The 21,933-nt window shown below is 42.2% G+C and overlaps 1 pseudogene across 1 annotated transcript; it reads right to left on the reverse strand.

Annotated features, from left to right (window-relative positions):
- Window positions 1–5,331: 5,331 nt before the first annotated feature.
- On the reverse strand, window positions 5,332–7,401 carry Cct6a-ps17 (chaperonin containing TCP1 subunit 6A, pseudogene 17; annotated as a pseudogene). The gene has a single exon (XR_015646536.1). The product of XR_015646536.1 is annotated as a chaperonin containing TCP1 subunit 6A, pseudogene 17, transcript variant X2 (transcript).
- Between the last annotated feature and the right edge of the window lie 14,532 nt (window positions 7,402–21,933).

The raw sequence follows: 21,933 nt of genomic DNA on the forward strand, positions 1-21,933 counted from the left end.
CTTGTACACAAATATGCACATACATATGTACAAAAAATAATAAGGAAACAGAGCTCTGAACTTTTAAAACCAATAAAAGAAATAAAAATTCCAAGTTCATTTTTTATTGAATATTTTTTATTTACATTTCAAATGTTATTCCCTTCCCAGTTTCCCGGCCATAAGCCCCCTATCCCATCCCTTTCCCTTCTTTTAATGTGGTGTGGTAGATAGTATAATGGTTAAGAGTATGTATGATGTCTGCCCTATCTTAGTTAGGGTTTTACTGCTGTGAACAGACACCGTGACCGAGGCAACTCTTATAAGGACAACATTTAATTGGGGCTGGCTTACAGGTTCAGAGGTTCAGTCCATTATCATCAAGGTGGAAGGTGGGAGAATGGCAGTGTCCAGATAGGTATGGTGCAGGCAGAGCTGAGAGTTCTACATCTTCATCTGAAGGCTGCTAGGAAAAGACTGGTTTCCAGGGAACTAGGATGAGTGTCCTTTAACCCAGGTCCATAATGACATACCTACTCCAACAAGGCCACACCTCTTAATACTGCCACTCCCTGGGGCAAGCATATTCAAATCATCACACTGCCTAAGGGTGCAGTAGTGGCATATGTACCTTGGTGGTAACCAGTAGCTCTCTAATTCAACTTGAGATGCATTCAACAAGAGAGAAATTTTGCCTGGTACTGGAAACCTAGTCAACTACTTGGAATTGGTGAAGTTAGGGATGTATGGGAACCTTTACAGAAAACCACAACCAATCAAAATACAGAGTTATGAAGCCCAATCCCAATGGATACATCATCTACAAAACAACTCCAGCACCCAAGGCTCAGGAAACATTGTAGAAAGGGGGCCAAACAGATCATAAGAGCCATAGGGTCAGGTAATTTATTGTGAGATTGTGTCTCCTAGCAATGTCAGAAAGTACACCCATAAAGTCTCACCAATACGACTGCCCAAACATCAGGTGAGCATGGATAACACCAAAAGACATGTCAAAGTGGACATGGAAAGACAAAAAGGACAAGGAAAGACCTTACACAAAAAAACTAAAGGCAACTAAAAAATTCTGAGTGAGGGAGAAATGGTCTTCCTCAGGGAGTAATACACCAATTGGTTACCCAATATTAAATGATTGGTCCTGAAATCATACATAGAGAGCATACGTACATAACATGGGAACATTATATGGACTGAATATATTCTTGTAACAAGAAATAATGAAAAATAGAGGCTGTAAATTTGAAAGACAAATATACAGGAGGGATTGGAGGGAGGAAAGGGAAGGGGAAAGGATGGAATTATATTATAATCCCTCCAAATAAAAAAATGTATGGCTTCAGACAAATATATATATATATATATATATACATATATATATATATACATACACACACACACACACACACACACACACACACATTAGTGTTTTGTTTCATTCTAGAGGTTGAAGCCAGGGCCTTGTATCTATTGGGCAAGCACACTACATCACCAGTCCTACTGCTTAGCTTTGATCTCAGCTCTCCTCTCATTACTTTTACGAACTTGAACAAGTGCCTTAAGCAGCCTCCTTGTTATTACCTCATATGACCTATACCCCCTAAAAGTGTTTTATCAGTGGTTTTCTATTATTGTTTGTGTGATCATCTTAACGGTCATGGAACTAAAAGGAGCTTAGGGTGCAGAGGAATGCTTCGTCTTTTTTACTTTATTTGAGACTTTCTCAATGTGGATTAACTTGCCCACTGAACTCTGGAGTCCTTCAGGGTAAGCATGCATTCCCTGGCTTCCTACAGCTTGACTTAAGTGCCTTACACTCATCAGGTTCTTAATAAATATCCACTAGGCAAATGTGTTCACTGGGATTGGGCTCAACCCTTGGGGCCAATGTGATTGCTATAAAAGTAACAGGAATCTCTCAGACTGACTCCCTAGGAGCTACATAGGCAGCCATCAAAGGAAAGGACCATACAATAATCAAGTAATGCTGTCTCACTCAGAGGTGAGACAAATTCATTCATGGCCTTACATTCATTCATGCAGATGCTCCAAGGCTTAACTTTTCTACTTCGATGATGTAAATAGATTTTCAAAAATCTATCCTGGGAAAATATCAACCTGAGTGAGGTAACCCAATCACAGAAAAACACACATGGTATGCACTCATTGATAAGTGGCTATTAGCCAAAATGCTTGAATTACCCTAGATGCCTAGAACAAATGAAACTCAAGACAGATGATCAAAATGTGAATGCTTCACATTTTTAGAGAAGGAGCTCTAAAAGGGGAACAAGAATACCCTTGGCAGGGAAGAGAGAGGCAAATATTAAAACAGACACAGAAGGAACACCCATTCAGAGTCTGCCCCACATGTGGCCCATACATATACAGCCATCCAATTAGACAAGATGGATGAAGCAAAGAAGTGCAGACTGACAGGAGCCGGATGTAGATCTCTCCTGAGAGACACAGCCAGAATACAGCAAACACAGAGGCGACTGCCAGCAGCAAACCACTGAACTGAGAATAGGACCCCCGTTGAAGGAATCAGAGAAAGAACTGGAAGAGCTTGAAGGGGCTCGAGACCCCATATGTACAACAATGCCAAGCAACCAGAGCTTCCAGGGACTAAGCCACTACCTAAAGACTATACATGGACTGACCCTGGACTCTGACCTCATAGGTAGCCATGAATATCCTAGTAAGAGCACCAGTGGAAGGGGAAGCCCTGGGTCCTGCTAAGACTGAACCCCCAGTGAACTAGACTGTTGGGGGGAGGGCGGCAATGGGGGGAGGGTTGGGAGGGAAACACCCATAAGGAAGGGGAGGGGGGGAAGGGGATGTTTGCCCGGAAACCGGGAAAGGGAATAACACTCGAAATGTATATAAGAAATACTCAAGTTAATAAAAAAAATCTATCCTGGGAGATGTGAGTGCTTTCCTACTCCATACCAACTTAATAAACTAAGGAAAAGTAAATAAAGGAGATTACTTTTAAGGTTCATAGATGCCAGTAAACTTAGATCCCCCCCCCCAAAGACGACATCTATTTCATTGGCATTGCCATTGACCTACTATGCAATTTTCCAGAAATTCCTCAAATTTCTTAAATTTTGAGGTGCATGGTTCTGAAGAGAAAAATCTGTCATGCTGGTTTGCATATTGAAGATTTTCCATTGTGAAGTCCTGGCAATTTACTATTTTCAAACCTGGACTTTGAATAAATTCTTGTGAATGTTGGAGGTGAAGAGTTTTCTTGTTGCCAGTTTCACTCAAGTAAGTCATAGCAAGTTGTCTTAATATGTTTTTCTTTCCTACCTCGTGTATCACATGCCTAGTTAGTACCTTACTATAATTACTATAATTTTCAGTATTCTGTAATCTGATTATAATGTATTTAAAAATTAGGTATTTAAATAATATATGCACATTAATGGCAAGTTCCTTAAGTAAACTTATGCTACAGAATATAATTTTTTAAAGGAGCGTGTATTCAAATGTGATGATTGGGGCTGGGAGTATAACTTAATGATAGAGTGCTTGCTTAGCATGTCTGAGGTCCAGGGTTACACTTCTTGAAACAGCCAACAAAGTTCGAACTAAATATAAACAAGAATGTAATGGATGCTCATAGAATGGGCTATTTTTTGGAAGTAAATGAATCACAGAACTCATAGAAGAATGTTAATGAGAAGTCTTCCTACCGTAAGACTCCCAGAGATAAATTCCATTTACAAGATTCAAAACTGTTCGAGTACCATCAGGGAGAAATAAGCATCAAAATCAAATACAGTTTGCCCTCTACCAATATTCTCTTGATATTCATTTCTTTACTCCTAAGGCTGTTTATTGCGAGAAACTTCCACCATCTTCCTAAGGGCACTTTTGTTGGAGTTCCTCTGTCCCTCCAGGCATGGCAAACCTTGAGTAATGAGGAACTAGTGGGTCTGGCCATCTAGTGCAATAGTGAGGTAACAGGTATGGGGCTAATGACTACATCTCTACTGGATTCGAGGCCCTCTCTATAGAAGGGAACTCATGCCTGGATCTACAAACCTGGATTTTAGGGCCAGTCCACAGAAGGGAACACAGCCCTGGTTCTACAAACCTGGTCAAGAGCTCCTGGTTAAGGAGATCCCAGGTCTTAGGGGAGGGAACTACCATACTACTACCTCTTTTGTTAAATGTTCACATCAAGCTTCCTAGTTACACACTGCCTGCTAAACACTCATGTCTGTACCTATAAATTACCATTGTCCACAACCTTTCATCAGAGAAATATCTTACTGCATAGGTGGTACGTAATATAGAAAACCCATAAATGGCCAAACTGCTGAGAATATGTGATGATCGAGTCCCTGGTCTTGAATGGCGTAGCTAGATATCCCTTTCCAAGTCGCACTGAACATCCCAGAAGAGGAGACATAAATAATGACAGAGTCATGGGATAGGGGAATGGGAAGCAAAAAGGTGTTTTCTGGACGTGTCTTTATGACCACTGCACTCAAGAAATCCCTGCAGCTGTGGTTATCTCCAGACCAGCACAAGACTGGGTCTATCAACACTTCGTCATTGATAGGGCCTAAGAGGCCTTACCTCTCCCTAAAGGACTATTGACAGTTACTGGTTCTTAGAAGTGGGAGTGTCTTTTTCATCAGTAGTATAGCCACTGATCAGTTGCTTTTGCTCCAGGAAATAACCTCCTAGCCAAGCTCGGGAAAGAAACTTTAAACTCTGTGAGTCTCACACACAGAGAAAGCAGGGCAACAGGAGGAGAACTTGTTGGGAAGAAGTGATTCAATGGGGGAGATTAGAACATGAAAGAGAAGGATGGGGGTGAAAAGAACTAGAAGTTAGTATATACGTGTATGAACCTGTCAAACACAAAAATTAACAGGAGTTAGTGGGTCTGGAAGCAGCTCCAGTGTGGCCTCAGTAAACAAGCTGCCTTTCCCTAATCCAAACCCAAAGCCCAATCCTAACCTCTGCCTGTTACTGGTTTGCTTTCTGCCCCTCTCCATTTCCTTGTCCTTAGCCAGGGATCCTAGGGTTATCTCCTCCAAACAGCTCATGCATCGGAATCCTTTGTTGCAAAGCCAGCTTCTGAGGCCACTCGAATTAAGATAATCCATAGCTCTGAAACCCCATTTCAGGCCTTCTTAAAAAAACGACAGCAACAACAACAAAAACTTCTATTCTTGATGATTTATGGGGGCAGGTTGAGGCTCAAACTCAGGGCTCCACACATACTATGCAAGTGATCTACTGCTGAGATACATCGCCAGCCTCTGCAATGATTTGAAATGTTTTCTGCCTGGCTCCAATTGTTTGAGCTTTTCTCTTTTTCTTTTTTCTTTCTTTCTTTCTTTCTTTTTTTTTCTTGGTGCAGAACTTCTGACTTTATTTCCAAAGTGCTAGGCTTACAGGCAGGCATCACCAGGCCTTATTTAGGAGAAAACCATTACAAAATTTCAAAGAACACTTGAGGAACAAGGTAGACAACAATGCTTATCTTATTATGTAATTTTGTATCACTGTAACGAAAACATCTTGTTCAGTGGATTTAAAAAGACCTACTTTAAGTGTGTTCACTCAATGCAAAAAAATTAAATAAAAATTTACAGTATTATAATTTGAATAGGTGCCAAATGTCCTGCTCCTTTTCTCCAATCAGGAAGAGAAAATTCTTTTCCAAATCACTTGAAGCTTGAACAAAAAAAACCCTCACCCCCTCCCAACATTCTGTAGCATCCCAGGCAGACTTCAGCCCTTCAGAGAGGACATCCCACCTCTCATGATCTCGTCAACCAGGAGAATGTTGGTGGCGATCACAGTACAGGGGTGAAGCAGCTGCTTCTTCACACACATTTCTGCGGCCACCATTGGCTCACCTGTGTTCAGATCCACACCCACAAGCTGACCGGATTCTGAATGTTCAGCTTGAACTTTAATGTTTCCTGAAGGTCAAAACGGGAGTTCTGCGCAAGAACCTTGGGAATGATGAACAAGGCGTCTGCAAATGCCTGGACCCCAAGCTGAGCTCTACCCTTCACACTGGGCTGCTATTTAATCAGAGCCTCTGCCAGTGCCACTTCTGCACCTGAACCCGGGACAACACAGTTGTCATCAATAGCATTTTTTTACAGCCCTCAAGCCATCTCTGATTGCATCCTTGATCTGAGTCAGCGTGTGCTTGTTTGGTCCTTTAACCAGTAAAGTGACAGAATGGGGATCGTTACATTTCTCAATAAAGGTGAACTTCTCCTCACCCAATGTATATTCATAGACAAGCCCTGCATGTCCCAAACAGTCAGGATTCAGGTCATCAAAGGAGTTCAGAGCTATCCCACCACAAGCAAGAGTCAGCCTTTCCATGTTTCTCCTCTTGGCTCTGCGGAGAGCTACAATACCTTCTTTCGCGAGGGCATCTAAGGAAAAGGGGTCAATCCCCTTTTGATTAATAACGACAAATCCTTTATCTGAATCACCACAGACTTTCTTCTTCAGTTCTACGATTTTTTTAACTCTATCTTCAATGAATTTTCTTTCAGCCTTTACTAGTTTCTCTCTCTCTTCTGCACTCTTGTAAAAAAAAAAAAAAAAAAAAAAAAAAAAAAAAAAAAAAAAACCAGAATTCACTTCTGTCTTCTCATACTCCAAGAACAGGTTGCATGTGAGGATGTAGGCATTTTCTACTCTTTTCTTCATATCAGGATGCCGCGCCCCATGATCCAAAACAAGCCCTCTGATTAAGCTTGTATCAGTTTCAGATTTATGCTTCATCTCCATGATCTCAACCATGAAGAGGTCAATGGGCTCATCTTTTTTCCTAATGGCCAAAATGGAGTCCACCACAGCCTCTGTCAAGACATCTGCAAGTTCAGCATGAACTTTAGTCCGCAGAGATGTCCTGGCCACATCGATGAGTGCTGCTCTGTCCATCTCTTTGCTTACTTTGACTTGTTCCAAAAACTGGAGTGCCTTTTCCTTTGCAGCTTCAAAACCTTCAGTTATTATTCTGGGATGAAGACCTTCAGAAATGTAGAGGTCCGCTTGTTTGAGCAGCTCTCCGATGATGAGGACATTGGATGTAGTGCCATCGCCGGTTATGTCACCCTGCGCTGTAGCCACTTTTGCTATCAAAGAGGCTGTTGGGTGTGGAATTTGCATTTCATGAAGTAGCACATTGCCATCTTTAGTAAGTTTGTTGTCTCCAGCACCAGATACAAGCATCTTCATGGTGCCTTTAGGCCCCAACTTGGTCCTCAGAACATCCTGCAGGCCCCGTGCCGTGCTGATGCTCACCGCCAGCGCTGCCTGCGCCCGGGCCACCTCGGCTTTGGGATTTAGGGTCTTCACCGCCGCCATGGCTGGTCTAGCTCAGGGAGAGGCCGAGAACAACGTGCTCTATGCCGAGCTTTTCTTTTTTATCACACATGCTCCCAGCTCATTCTCCCTCATTACAGAATTAGGCAGAATGTTCAGAACCATTTCATGTTGTCCCAGGACCTACATGAGAACAAAATCCCAAACTCTCATAATCATGGGCTCATAATACTTTTAGCCCTCAGCTCACAACACCCTTTGAACGTGCTGCCTGGTCCCAGCTGCTACATATCCACAGACTAAAAGAACTTAAGGGAGGAGGAGGAAGAGGAGGAAAATCATGTGAGCATTAGACTTTTATCCTACTGAAGAAAAGTTCAAAGTACTTCACTGCCCTTTCAACTTTACTGGAAATAGATTAGAAACAGCTTTACTTCCCCAGGATTTTCATTCCAAAGATAAAGTTCTTATCAGTCCAACTAAAACAAAATTCCACATATGAATGTCCTCCTATAGTTTCTAGCACACAAATTTAGTTCCAGGAAGGAATTAAACCACCGATTTTTCCAGTGGTTTTCTACTGTGTTTAAGGCCAGCCAATAGGCACTACCATGATAAACCCATCACAAAAGCACATGAAGGGGAAAGAGGAGGTATCCCTCCTGCATGGGACTGAGCAACAAAAGAGGCCTCAGCTCTGCTCCGGGTCTATTTGGAATAGGGCAGATGACAGTGACCAAGTTGTTTAACTTTGCTGAGTTTCAGTTTTTCTCATCTGTGAAGCAAGTAGGCTGTCTCTAAAGATCTTTTACCCTGATTGGAGGGAGTAGCTGCTGGTGGGCAGATCAATGCAAATGTGTGCATTCACCCTGTGGTTTTACTTCAGTCACTGGAAGGGGCCGTTGCCTCAGAATGAATAGGTGGGCAAATCAATGTCGATGTGTGCATTCATCCTATGGTTTTAATTTAATCAGTCCAAAGTCCACTTCATCTTTAAGGTTCCCAGTGATAGTCGGTGAGTGGAAGACCCTGAGAAACAAGCAGCTAGACCCTGCTCCCCAACCCGACTTCTGTAAGGGCCTAAAAGGTGTTTCCCAGGCCCTCGAAGAGGGAGAGTGGCTAAGTCCCTCCCTACAGGAAAAAACAAAACAAACAAACAAAAACCCCCAAGATCAGACCAGAAAATCCCACCAATCCTTGAACTTGCCTCAGTATCCCAGTCCAAACCTCAAATCCTTCCAGTCCCAGGCCACTCTGGAACTGCCCCAACAACACGCACATGTGTGCATGCGCGCGCACACACACACACACACACACACACACACACACACACACACACACACACACACACACAAGAAACCCTATATAAAGCCTGCTTCCTGCTCGGTTCCCTGCTGTCTCTATCCAGAGCAGAGGCAGCAGCCAGCCTCTTGTGCCTTTCCCCATAAATCTCTTATGTGAGGTTTGTTCTGCAGTGTGGCATTGTGGTATTCCTTGGATCTGGACTGCCAGGATACCGTTCCCATTTGAGCATCAGGGCATCAGCTGAGTTCAGTCACACAGTCCCTGCTTCTTGCAGAAATCCTGGCTTCTCCCCGTCTACCAGTACCTTCCTGACCTTAGTTCTGGATGACTCTAACATGCTTAATTTAGTCCTGGCCTCCTCCTGAGAAAAAAAATAAATATTAAATGTGAAATGAAAACCACACATGTAATAATATTGGTATTAATGAGGTGCTGAATTGTGTTCTCGCTTTGCTGTTGTTGGCACGTATGGCAGTCAGCTGAATTCCAAACCGGGGAACCATCTGTAAAACAGCAATGCTAGCCCAAAGCTATACATTCTCCACATGGCTTTTACCTTGCTGAAGCCTGGTATGAGGTGGTCCCAGGGTTTCTGGGAAACCTCCACCAATAAATAGCCTTTATGCTTGAGCAGCCACAGAGAAAAGCAAAGAGGAAAGAGGAAGAAGGAGGGAGAGAAAAGGAAATGGGCCCAGAAATGGAGAAAAGAGCAAAAAGCAAAGATTGTTCTCACTCAGCTAGCACCAGGTTGCCTGGCAGAATTGTCTGTCAGATCATTGTTGGCAATGAAAATGTAAATTCTCATTGGGCTCCAAAACTACCTGGTCCCCCCAAAGCACTCAAAGATGATGCATGTAAACATGTCTTACATATTAGTTCCAGCGCTTCTGTTGAAAAAGATACCTTCAATCCCATTACACATGTGAAGAAACCAGGTCTTTGAAAAGTGACCTGGGCGTGAAGGCTGATGCCTCTAATTCAAGCAATTGATAAGACAGAACCAAAGGATTGCTCCAGTCTTGAGGCCAATCTGTACTTCAGAGTAAGAGCCTGCTAAGCTAGAGATAGGAGAGGAGAGGAATGGGGAAGGGCGAGGATGGGGACAAAAAGGAGAATGGAAGAAGAGAGGAGAGGCGAAGTGAGGAGAGGAAAAGAGGTAGGAAGAGCTCGGTGATGCATTCCAGTCACACAGTCTCAAAGCCAGAGTTTATAGCCAGGCCTTCCGGCTCCAGCTCAAGTAATCAGTGCAGCCATCGCCCGCATACCCTGAGAAATTCAAGAATGTTGCTAGAATGTGCGGTTTCTACTGTGCTTTGTGGTAGATGGAACTGACTGTTGGAACTGCCCTTGTAAAAAGTCATCCATAGACCCCTTTGAATGTTTATACCTTGTGACTACAATTTCACTTTTATGACTCTTCCCGAAAATATGAGCAGAGGCACAAATGACTGCTAGAGATTTATGCAAAAGGTGCTTATTGTTATAATAATAGGAGAGTGAACAGCTGCATAACCTGCCCACTCGTCAGGGAACTGGCCTGCTTGGTATAGCAGAGGTCCAGGCAGATGAGCACAGAGGCTTAATGTGTTGAGCATCTCCACCCTCGGAGCAGAGATGGGAAATACCTGTCACACATGGACCCTGAAGCAATGAAAGCTTCAGCTTCAGCTCACAACTTGAGATCTATACAAAATCTATGCAGAGGAATCTGGGGAGATGACTCGGTGGTTCAGAGCACTGGCTATACTTGCAGAGTTCCTAGGTTCAGGTCTTAGCACCCACATTGTGGCTAGTTGTCTGTAACTTCAAGTCTAGGGGCTCCGCCATCTTCTTCTGGCCTCCAGAAGCATCTGGCACTCATGTGGCACACACACACACACTCTCTCCCTCTCCCTCTCCCTCTCCCTCTCCCTCTCCCTCTCCCTCTCCCTCTCCCTCTCCCTCTCTCTCTCTCTCTCTCTCTCTCTCTCTCTCTCTCTCACACACACACACACACACACACACACTTAAGTAAAACACTCTTGCGAAGGAAATAAAAAGAAATAAATCTTTAAATGATCTGGACAGATATATCAGGCAGGTTGATTGCAGGGCAAGTGGATTTGCAGACAGGGAAAAGAGACTAGGAGTGGTAAAGTTGGCTTAGCCCATACAGCTTGAGATGCTAAGAGAAACCAGTGGTACAGCATAATATACTAATGATTGGGGGAGAGTGTCTGTGAATGCAGAGAGCCGCCTAATGTCTGGATGGGTGACTTTGCTGTGGTATCTCACCCTCTAAAGGAATGTGTAGCATAAAGAAGCTTAGGATAGCTGGCATTGATTGCCAATTTAACTGATGTAGACTCACCTAGGAGACAAAAAGCCTGGGCAAGTCTGTGAAAGCATTCCTAGTTTAGGTAAATTTAGGCAGGAAGTCCCCACCACACTAAATGTGAGTAGCACCATTCCATAGGTTTGGGTCCTAGGTTGAATAAAAAGTAGTAAGTTGAGCACCAGCATTCATCAGTGCTTCCTGACTGTGGACTTAATGTACCCAGTTGCCCTACACTCTTATAATGCCGTATTTACCCCATCATGATGCACTGTACCCCCAAATTGTGAGTCAGAATGTCAGGTGTATTGTCCCAACAAAGAGAATGTAACCAATACATACCCCAGTACAAAATGTATCAAGCAAGAACAGGCTGCAAGGTGATTGAAGGATGTTAAGGATTGGCCATAATGACTCTCTTACATTTTTGTCTTCTGTATGTAGAGGCTGAGTGAAGCAGGAATCATTCCCAAAGAAGGCAAACTAAGCCTGTGAGAGAACTCAGAGATGTAGAAACCAACAGAGGACTGTGGACCAAACTGTTGGTTGCAAACACATAAAGTGCCCTATGCTTTCTTTTTCTAGCACTCAAAACAGACATCACAGGGGACTAGAATTTCTAAATGAACCTCAAAACATATACAATATGGGTATTCGTGTTATAGATATTTCTATCACTACCATGAACTACATGGCCTGGGATTTGGAGTTTATATCTCCTTCTTGTCCTCTTCCTCCCCCTCCTCCCTCTTCCTCTTCTTCTTCTGTCTCTTTCTTTGTCGTATCTTCAGCATCTTGCTGTGTATCCCAGGCTGGCTTGAATTTGTGACCCTCCTGCCTCAGGTTCCTGAGTGCTGAGATCACGAGGTGTGCCATCAGGCCTGGCTCCAGATTTTTAGTTCATACAGAACATTTTGCCTACTCTTTTCTGATATATTTAATCTTTTGAAATAGACTCTCTCCTCCCAACATTCCACTTGGCAGTTCAGCAGCCCACAGCCTTGAATCTCTTCTTGCTGGGCTGCTGGGCTGCTGGGCTGCTGGGCTGCTGGGCTGCTGGGCTGCTGGGCTGCTGGGCTGCTGGGCTGCTGGGCTGCTGGGCTGCTGGGCTGCTGGGCACCTTTTCTACATCATTCATCTGCCCTTAGCAGGATTTTAGGCTACTCTCTTGGGTGAGGGTTCGGTTACACCAGGCGTGGCCAGTTTTGTACTTCTTTTGGACACATGCAAAGAAAATGTCATAGCAATAAAATAAATAATGCATAGAAGGAGTTATCAGTGGGGCGGATGTACTCTTAAACAGAAATCCAAGATTTTAAAATCCTGCATATAAATAGCATGAAAACATAATCAAATGCGTTGGTAACATCAGAAGAAAATGTAAGAAAGACATGTGCTAAAGCCTTAATGTGAGTAGTGGGGATATGCATGACTTTATTTCATTTTTATTTAACTTTTTCCTATGCACTTGAAAGCATTATTTCACATGTAGAAAAGGGGCTTGCTAAAATATACTCCTTTTCTTCCTCCCAAGGCTAGCAAGTGAAAAAGGCATGCTGTGCACACATTTATTAAATTTGGGTTGGAAAATAGGTAGAATTGGCTTGGATGTTGCTAACGCCATCCATCTGGTTTGGCTGCATTGGATAAAAATCAGTAGATTTCTTAATTTAGCCTTGGTTTGAATTGCTGGAGCTTTTATACAGCCTCGGACAGAAAAATGAGCCACTCTCTACCTGCAAAACTGAGATGGTGCTATACTGATATAGGTGTCCAAAGGGAATACTTTTATAAGATGTGGCAAGTTAATGTTTGCAAAGAAAATGCTGTTCCGTTCCTCATGAGTTCTCAAAAATAGTACAATGACACTAGCCAGCCTCCCACTCCAATTGCAAAAGTACCTCCAGTTCTCATTTATGGTAGGTGAACCTTGAGTCCAACATTGATCAGTAAGCCAAATGTGATCATAAGAGGTTTTAATGTAGGCAAGAATGCACATTTATATTTTAAAGTCAGAATTTGCTACTAGAACCTTGTCTTTATATTCAAATGGCAAATATCACTTCTTTGGAGTGATATTTCTGTTCTCATTGTCTCTTTAGTCTGAAAACCATCAATGTTGGTGTATAAAGTTTTGCATTGTTTCTCTGTATGAAGTTAAAAGAATGATATATCCATTTATTCTTCCACTATTACTGCCATGATAATATTAATTATATCTGCTTCTTCTCTGCCTACATGTAGTACTCTCCAGACACTGTAACTGCTGGTTGAAAATATAAGAATTGGCCTCAGTAGACTTTACTGTCTGTCTCTTTAACACAAGAAGAAGCAGTACAAATGGGTAGAAAATGGCATTGCTGCGGGTGTTGCTAGAGAGTACGAGATACATCTGGCAAGAGGGCACTGAGTTATCAGAACATGACCAGACAACAGGTCACCATGAAAACACCTACATAAAGACTATGGGCAAAACAAAAGTTTAGAATTGACCAAAGCATATACAACTCAATCTATAACGACTGACACTTTACTGAAAAATATCCATTGGCCAAGAACGTACTCCAGTTGCTGGAAATCCAAGCTTCTTCGGTTTTGGAAAGGAACTATTCCATCGTACCTCACGATGTTTGTGAAGAGAAACTGTCTTGAAGAGAGATGGATATTTTGACAATAAATAAGAATCTATCAAGAACTCACAAAAAATAGCACCTGCAGATATAGAGCACACTATATGTCATATCCCCAAACCTATCAGCTATACAGCTATAGAGGACATGGGCCATGGAGACTAGAATAGAAACAGTAAGCCTGCAACAACTGGCAGGCTGCTAAGAACAAATCCTCCTACTTAAAAACCACCAGTTCATACAGGGTAGAATATCCCTAATAAAACTCAGAAACCTGTTAGACCCTTAAAACTTCCTAAGGACTACATGAAGCCAGGAAGTCAAAAGAATACAGCCAGGAAGACTTCTTTATATTACTCACAGTGCGAATGGTGCTGGACTGGAAGGCAAAAGCACAGTGCACACAGTTGTAGTGACTGATATGCCGACTCCAGCATTACCACCTCCACCAGATGACATTCCCATGACACCACATCACCTCCCCCACCACCTCCTGCAATGGGTTATGGAGATGAAGTTTTAGTAGCTCAGTATCATGATCCATGTGCAGATGGGTTTTCTGTGGAGATCCACAGGAACTGTGCTGCGAAAGCTGTTAATATATGACTAGATAAGAGTCAGAGATGAGCTTCCATTTAAAGAGCACCCAGTCATTTATATCATAAAGAATGGTGACGGCCGGTATGAAGGAATCTGCAGTAAGTAGAATGACTGCTAACATCTACTATGACCTGTATTGATTAATTTTTCTTTGTCTTACCTTTAAAGTAGGTTTTTACTATTATCATGGTACTATGTGGTTTAGAAAATAAATTTGCACATGTCTTCAGGATATGCTTATTGGTATGTGTGAATGTTTACTTATAAGCATGAATCTTTGAGACAGCTTGCCATTTGCCAAACAAGTTATGCAAGAAGTTGTACAAAACTGATCATGCCTGCGTACTTATACAGTGATAACTTTATAACCTCCCCAAATATTCTGGGAAATGGAGCATATTATATTTAACAGATTATGACTCTTATTGAACATTAGTAGTAATGAATGCCAGACTAATATTAAAATTAATGAGAAAATGTAAATCTTGGGGGTGGTCATATTTTTTATTTAAATTCTCATTTTAAATAATGTTTGCAGATAGGCATAGTGGCACGGGCCTATAACCTACTTGGGAGACAAAAGCAGGAGGATCAGAGTTCAAGGTCGGCATTGGCTACATAGTGAGTTCAAGATCAGTCTCAAATACTTGATACCCTATCTTCAACAAACACACAAACAAATATTAAAATTTATTATCAAAATGTTGTTTAAACATACATGAAAATGTATGTGTTGAAAGCCTGGGAAAATGGATATGGCTCTGTTAGTATTTATTGCACAAACATGAAGACTCCCCACATTACAAAACCAGGTATTGCAACATGCACCTCACCTCCAATCCTAGCACTGGGAAGGCAGAAATGAGAGCAATTTTTTTTGGTTCTTTTTTTCGGAGCTGGGGACCGAACCCAGGGCCTTGCGCTTCCTAGGTAAGCGCTCTACCACTGAGCTAAGTCCCCAGCCCCGAAATGAGAGCAATTTTAGGGATTGCTGACCAGCTAGCCTAGCCAAACTGAAAAGTTCCAGGTATGGTGACAGACTATTATAAAATAAGGGGACGAGTGCTGTCATTGCTGGGGTGTCCCCTGACAAGACGGCAATGCCTGTGGTTGGTAAAAGGGCATGGAGATAAATCCCTCTGGAGACAGTTCGGAGAACAGCATCTGCTTTATTGCACAGGAGCAACCACGGATATAGTGGAAGCCTTTCAAGTGTGATTGGTTAGCACATTCCCTTGGATTAGATAGGGAGTACACATACAAGCAGGGTCTCTGTGGAAGAAGCACATTAAAGGAGACATGGAGAGTGCAGATGTGTCAGCAGGCCAGTTGGCTACTCACAGTAAGAACTCCAGAACTCAGTGTTCTGACTTCAGGAGCATGGCATGCCGTGCTTCTTATTTCGACGGGCAGTGTGCCAAATAGTCTAGCTGCCGGCTCAGGCCTGCATTTTCTCCTACAGGTGAGTGGATGTTGAAGACACCAGACATCTATTTACATTTGGTCTACACACACACACACACACACACACACACACACACACACACACAAATACATACATATACATACGTGTTCACACACAAAATGTATGCATTGAGATATACTTTAAAATTCCAAGATGCTTCTAATTTACACACCACTCACCTAGAGTATTCATACCTGTTAGAGCCTCAATGTTCTCCATATAAAACAAAACAGAGGATTATCCATAATCCATAATGTTGCTATTTGTATCTATGTTTATTGTTTTGTTTTTTCTTTTTCCTTTTTTTCCCCTTACTATATACTCTCTTTTGCCCTTTGTGGGTTTTTTTATTCAATTTACATTCCACTCAATGTATCCCCCATCCCTGTCACCCTCCCACAATCCTACTCCAAACCCCCTCCTCTTCTTCTCTCAGAGGGTGGGGGCTCCTGGGAATCCTCTCACCCTGGCACTTCAAGTCTCTGTGAGGCTAAGCGTTTACTCTCCCACTGAGGCCAGACAAGGCAGCCCAGCTCAAAGAACATACCCCAGTAGAGGCTACAGCTTTTGGGTTAGCCCACATTCCAGTTGTTTGGGACCCACATGAAGGGCAAGCTGGACATCTGCTATATATGTGTGAGGGGCCTAGGTCCAGCCCAGTATGTTGTTTGGTGGTTCAGTCTCTGAGAGTTCTGAAAAGTCCAGGTTAGTTTATTCTGTTGGTCTTCCTGTGGAGTTCTTAACCCCTTCGGGGCCTTTAATCCTTCCCCCTACTCTTCCTTAAGAGTCCCCAAGCTCCATTCACTGTTTGGCTGTGAGCATTTGCATCTGTCTGAGTCAGCTGCTAGGTGGAGTCTCTCAGAAGTCAGCCATGATAGGCTCCTGTCTGCAAGCATAACTGTATTAGTAGTGTCAGGAATTGGTGCTTGCCCATGAGGTATGTCTCAAGTTGGACCAGTTATTGTTTGACCATTCCCTCACACTCTGCTCAGTCCCCTGTCCCTGCATTTCTTGTACACAGGATAAGTTTTAGATTGAAGATTTTGTGGGTGGGTTGATATCTCTAGTGCTCCACTGGGGTTCCTGCCTGGCTACAGGAGACAGTCTCTTCAGGTTCCCTATTCCCAGTGAAGGTCACCCCCATTGATTCTTTTTTTTTTTAAAGATAAGAGATGATAATAATTTATTAGTACAATAGTAATAAAATTATCAGGTGTCATATATCTCAAAGATAGTACAGCTCAAGAATCACAAGAAAAACAATGAATATATTTAAGTTAGGTCCAATTTAGAGTCACAGAAAACAAATATTTTGTAATTTGAATGTATTTTAGTATCTTCAATAATCTGCAAAATCCTTTAATTGAGGGTACTAAAAAAACCAGAAAATTTAAAAAGAAGGCTGCTGACTAAGACTTTTCTTTTTTTTTTTAAATTTAGAGAATACTTTATTAGTTTTTGTAATCAAACCCACGTAGATAAGACCTTACATATTTAATACAGTGTGTTACCCCTGTACAAATGGAAAAAACTTAAGTTCAACATTTCTAGACCATTATGGCTGTTAATTTCTGTACAGTCCAACTCAACACAGTAAACGGGGATACTTTTTTCCAAAGTTGACAGCACAGCTAAAGTTTCAAAAAATTCAAATTATATATCTGTATATATATATTTATATTTATATAAAAAGACCAATAATAGTAGTGTGTTATACATCAACAGCAGCAACAGCTTTTCCAGGTTCTGCAGTCATCTGAACAAAACTGTAGAGACATCCAGCACACTCCATTAAAAAAAAAAAAAGTAAAAAAACAAAACCCGAGAAAACAGCACAGTTCTGTTACTCTTGTGGTACCTGGCACCATTTTTTTTTAAATTAGCTTCTCAATCATCATCTGGAAAGAAAACATTCTGAGCAACATCATTAAAAACAGCTCTGATAAAGCACGGTCACTACTACGTATCATAAAGCAGGTACAAGCTATTTTACATCCACAGAGGTATGATACAGTACTGTCCTACATCTATAATACTAGAGGATACAATTTAAAAGGCATTATTTGAGACTTGATTCTACTTTTCCAGCAGAGGGCCCAAAGGATGGTGTGACACAGCTTTGTAAAGAAACATACTCTAGACAGGATTTCCTTTCACTAGTGGCACAGTTCTAAGGATTCATTCTCTCCATGAATGTCAGCTAAAACCGTTATTAAAAAAATGAAATATCCCTAGAACAAAACCGTATAACCACCGGATTCACATGAAGATGACCTAGTGGAGACAAGCTGGACCTCACCTTACCAACAAGCTATCAAATCTGTTATGTTTAAACAGTGAGACCTCCAAGGAAGGAGATGCCAAGTAGTGCTTCAAAGCTTCGGACCACAATCAAACACAGCATCCTTTTCAACAGAAGCAGAAGCTCATCTGAATATGCTCAAGGATGCTGACATCAACATTTAATCATCTCCTCACTCATCCAGGAAGAAGGGGAGATCAGTTACTACTGTACTTTATTGTGTTCAACCAAATCACCATGTTACAAAAATAGCAAGCTGCCATAATAAAAAATAAGGCTCCTCTATCCAGCACCAGATAGCATCATTTTACTTTCAAGCCTAGAAATTGCACACTTGTATATAAACCAACCGAAGATGAGGATTGAGAGTTCATCTTGGTGGATTTTTCCTTTGATGAATATGAAGTGTCCTTCCTTATCTTTTTTGATGACTTTTAATTGAAAATTGATTTTATTTGATATTAGAATGGCTACTCCAGCTTGCTTCTTCTGACCATTTGCTTGGAAAGTTGTTTTCCAGCCTTTCACTCTGAGGTAGTGTCTGTCTTTGTCTCTGAGGTGTGTTTCCTGTAGGCAGCAGAATGCAGGGTCCTCATTGCGTATCCAGTTTGTTAATCTATGTCTTTTTATTGGGGAGTTGAGGCCATTGATGTTGAGAGATATTAAGGAATAGTGATTATTGCTTCCTGTTATATTCATTTTTGGATGTGAGGTTATGTTTGTGTGCTTTTCTTCTCTTTGTTTTGTTGCCAAGATGATTAGTTTCTTGCTTCTTCTAGGGTATAGCTTGCCTCCTTATGTTGGGCTTTACCCTTTATTATCCTTTGTAGTGCTGGGTTTGTAGAAAGATATTGTGTAAATTTGGTTTTGTCATGGAATATCTTGGTTTCTCCATCTATGTTAATTGAGAGTTTTGCAGGATACAGTAACCTGGGCTGGCATTTGTGTTCTCTTAGGGTCTGTATGACATCTGTCCAGGATCTTCTGGCCTTCATAGTTTCTGGCGAAAAGTCTGGTGTGATTCTAATAGGTCTGCCTTTATATGTTACTTGACCTTTTTCCCTTACTGCTTTTAATATTCTTTCTTTATTTTGTGCGTTTGGTGTTTTGACAATTATGTGACGGGAGGTGTTTCTTTTCTGGTCCAATCTATTTGGAGTTCTGTAGGCTTCTTGTATGCCTATGGGTATCTCTTTTTTTAGGTTAGGGAAGTTTTCTTCTATGATTTTGTTGAAGATATTTACTGGTCCTTTGAGCTGGGAGTCTTCACTCTCTTCTATACCTATTATCCTTAGGTTTGATCTTCTCATTGAGTCCTGGATTTCCTGTATGTTTTGGACCAGTAGCTTTTTCCGCTTTACATTATCTTTGACAGTTGAGTCAATGATTTCTATGGAATCTTCTGCTCCCGAGATTCTCTCTTCCATCTCTTGTATTCTGTTGGTGAAGCTTGTATCTACAGCTCCTTGTCTTTTCTTTTGATTTTCTATGTCCAGGGTTGTTTCCATGTGTTCTTTCTTGATTGCTTCTATTTCCATTTTTAATTCCTTCAACTGTTTGATTGTGTTTTCCTGGAATTCTTTCAGGGATTTTTGCGATTCCTCTCTGTAGGCTTCTACTTGTTCTCTAAGGGAGTTCTTTATGTCTTTCTTGAAGTCCTCCAGCATCATGATCAAATATGATTTTGAAACTAGATCTTGCTTTTCTGGTGTGTTTGGATATTCCGTGTTTGCTTTGGTGGGAGAATTGGGCTCCGATGATGCCATGTAGTCTTGGTTTCTGTTGCTTGGGTTCCTGTGCTTGCCTCTCGCCATCAGATTATCTCTAGTGTTACTTTGTTCTGCTATTTCTGACCGTGGCTAGACTGTCCTATAAGCCTGTGTGTCAGGAGTGCTGTAGACCTGTTTTCCTGTTTTCTTTCAGCCAGTTATGGGGACAGAGTGTTCTGCTTTCGGGCGTGTAGTTTTTCCTCTCTACAGGTCTTCAGCTGTTCCTGTGGGCCTGTGTCTTGAGTTCGCCAGGCAGGTTTCTTGCAGGGGAAAAGTTGGTCCTACCTGTGGTTCCAAGGCTCAAGTTTGCTCGTGGGGTACTGCCTAAGTCCTCTCCGCGGCGGCAGCAACCGGGAAGATCTGCGCCGCTCTTTCCGGGAGCCTCTGTGCACCAGGGTTCCAGATGACGTTTGGTGTTTTCCTCTGGCGTCTGGATGTGCACAGAGTGCAGTCTCTTCTGGTTTCCCAGGCTTGTCTGCCTCTCTGAAGGTTTAGCTCTCCCTCCCACGGGATTTGGGTGCAGAGAACTGTTTATCCGGTCTGTTTCCTTCAGGGTCCGGCGGTGTCTCTGGCAGGGGTCCTGCCGCTCCTGGGCCCTCCCCTACGGGAACCCAGAGGCCTTATACAGTTGCCTCTTGGGCCAGGGATGTGGGCAGGGGTGGGCAGTGTTGGTGGTCTCCTCCGCTCTGCAGCCTCAGGAGTGCCCACCTGATCAGGCGGTGAGGTCTCTCTCCCACGGGGTTTGGGAGCAGAGAGCTGCTGCGGGCCGGGATCCCACCCCCATTGATTCTTAGGAGCCTCTCTTATCCCATGTCTCTGACTCTTTCTGGAGATGCTTCTATATCCCCACCCCTATCAGTCAAAGATTCTCATGGCCACCTGGCCATCTGTCCTTTCCCTCCTCACACCTGATCCTGAACCACCCTTCATTCCCCTCCCCATCCCCTCTCTCGCCATCTGCATTTTATGACTATTTTATTCCCTCTTATAAGTGAGATTCAAGCATCCTCGCTTGTGCCTTCTTTGGGTCTGTGGAGTATAGCACGGGTATTTTGTATGTTATGGCTAATATCCACTTACCAGTGAGTTCATACCATGCATGCCCTTTTGGTTCTGGGTTACCTCACTCAGGATGATATCCTCAAGTTCCATCCATTTGCCTACAAAATTCACGATATCTTGGTTTTTAATAGCTGAACAGTATTCTATTGTGTACACATTTTCTTTATTTATTCTTCAATTGAGGAACATGCAAGTTGTTTCCAGTTTCCGGCTATTGTGAATAAGGCTGCTATGAACATAATGGAGCATGTGCCTTTGTGGGATATTGGAGCATCTTTTGAGTATATGCCCCAGAGTGGTATAGCTGGGCTTTGAGGTAGAACTATTCACAGCTTTCTGAGAAACTGCCAAATTGATTTCCAGAGTGGTTGTACAAGTTTGCACTCCCCCCAGCAATGAAGGAGTGTTTCCCTTGCCCCACATCCTTGCCAGCATGTGCTATCACGTGTGTTTTTGATCTTAGCCATTCGGACCAGTGTAAAAGGGAATCTCAGAGCCATTTTGATTTTCATTTCCTTGATGACTAAGGACTTTGAACATTTCATTAAATGTGTCTTGGCCATTCGAGATTCCTCTGTTGAGAATTCTGTTTAGCTCTGTACCTCATGTTTTAATTGGGTTATTTAGGATGTTGGAATCTAAGTTCTGAGTTTTTTTTTACAAATGTTGGAGATCAAACCTAGGGTTTTGTGTATGCCACACAAGCATTCTACCAACTGAGCTTCATTCCCAGTTCCAAAGAAGAGTAATTTAAGAAAGAAAAAAAAAACACCACTACCAACGACAGCAACAAAAACCTTCCACCAGATGTTAACTCTCGAGTGTAAGCAGATTTATATCTCAACTGGCTCGAAGCAACACTAAAACAAAACAGTTACAGATTAAAATGGTAACCAGATACTGCAAGTTTGAAGGTGAATTTGGGACTTCAAAACTCCAAGGGTGGGAGGGAAGTCTTTTAGATACCTCTAGGAAAAGCCACCTCTCAACATTTGTATCTATATCCTCAGGCCCTGCTTTACAAATTGTTGGGGTCTTTACCTTCATATCTAATAAGTGCATATACTGAAATTCTAACCCCCATATGTCATAATGTTTCACTTTTAGAAATAAGGCCTTTATGGAGATGATTAAATTGAAATAGACCTTAAAGCAGGCCTCAG

Source organism: Rattus norvegicus, chromosome X (assembly GCF_021556685.1).
Source record: "Rattus norvegicus strain SHRSP/BbbUtx chromosome X, alternate assembly SHRSP_T2T, whole genome shotgun sequence".
Classification (NCBI taxonomy): Eukaryota; Metazoa; Chordata; class Mammalia; order Rodentia; family Muridae; genus Rattus; species Rattus norvegicus.